Source organism: Limulus polyphemus, unplaced genomic scaffold (genome assembly GCF_000517525.1).
Source record: "Limulus polyphemus unplaced genomic scaffold, Limulus_polyphemus-2.1.2 Scaffold3029, whole genome shotgun sequence".
In the NCBI taxonomy this organism is placed as follows: domain Eukaryota; kingdom Metazoa; phylum Arthropoda; class Merostomata; order Xiphosura; family Limulidae; genus Limulus; species Limulus polyphemus.
Genome location: NW_013668639.1, coordinates 110,099 through 111,571, shown reverse-complemented (window position 1 = coordinate 111,571; position 1,473 = coordinate 110,099). Strand labels below are relative to the sequence as shown.

Here is a 1,473-nt window from a genome sequence, read left to right as displayed (position 1 = left end):
AAAATAAGTGGCAGATGGGTTTTAATTATAATAAATGCAAGATAATGCATTTGGTTATCATAATTTGAATTATAAGTACAGTTTTGATGATAATAACCTTAATAGTGTTATGAAGGAAAGGGATCTTGGTGTAACAGTCGATCAGTCTCTAAAGCCAACCAAGCAGTGTGCTGTTGCTAGTGGTAGAGCAAATAGGATCTTAGGTTGTATCTACAGAAATATTGAATACAAGCCTATAGGTTATACTTTCATTGTACAGGTCACTGGTTAGGCCACATTTCGAATATTGTGTTCTGTCTTGGGCTCCTTACCTTAGGAAGGACATTGAATTGTTGTGAAAAGGTTCAGAGGAGGGTTATTAGAATGGTGCCTGGGATGAAGGGGTTGTTATATGATGAGAGGCTGAAATCTCTTAAATTGTTTTCTCTTGAAAAAAAGAAGAGTTAGGGGAATCTAGTCTGTTTAAGATTGTAAAGGGAATAGGTAGTGTTGATGTATCATATTTTTTATATTTAACAATGAGAATAGTAGGACTGGGGGACACAAATGTAAATTTTGGCAAGGTAGGAGTCATCTTCAACTAAGACAGTTTTATTTTTCTAACAGGATGGTGGGCCTTTGGAATGGGTTGCCTTCAGATATTGTAGAGGCAGTAAATTTAAGTGAGTTTAAGAAAAAGCTTGATAAATATATGAATGAAAAAGTTTGGTTTAAAATTTTATTATTATTATTTTTTAAATCATTTTAATTTCGTTTTTAGGATTGTTACGCATTAGAAGTTCAAATGGTCTGAAATTGAGTTAACTGATAATTTATATTTAGTAGTTAAATTGTACTTTGGATTTAGCTGTTAAATAAAAGCCAATATATAATCAGTTTACGATATTTGCCAACAAGATTGATACACACAGTTTTCTTTTATACAAATATATTTTAATATACAAACAATAATACAATTTACAATAACAGTTATTACAAATAGTTATTACAAACAATGATTTATATACAAAAGTTTCACAAAATTACAAGTAATATAAAGTCTTCCTTTTAGTTTGGAGCTTCTTTGATATCTTATCGAGGGTTCACGATGAGCGAGATGACGTAGGTATAATTTACTTAACGGGAAGCTAGCTAGCTTTGTCCTTCGTTATTTATCGGCTTCACACGTCGAGTTTTCCACAATGAATTTATATAATATTTTCTTAAAAATACTAATGTCCGATGAGAGTCTACTGAAGTTAAATGATTTGTAATGTTCGAACTTTGTAAAGGTTCCTGGTCAAATATCTGAAGTTTTCCTATTGATAAGCATTATAATAATCACAGCTATAGTTTCCAAAGTTTATTGCACACTGACTATAACGAACTAATAATAGATGCTCTCCCTTTTGGCGCGTCGCGTTGGTTAAATTTATAGACATGTGGAAACCTAGAAAATTCAAATTACGTAACAATACAAATGTAATCGTTCAC

The 1,473-nt window shown here is 31.4% G+C and overlaps 1 protein-coding gene across 1 annotated transcript in view; it reads left to right on the top strand.

Moving 5' to 3' along the window:
* The window catches only part of LOC111088034 (prolyl endopeptidase FAP-like), a gene marked incomplete at its 5' end in the record, with an annotated part of 46,674 nt that overhangs the window by 39,314 nt on the left and 5,887 nt on the right, over nt 1-1,473 (top strand). The gene's annotated exons all lie outside the window — the stretch shown is intronic.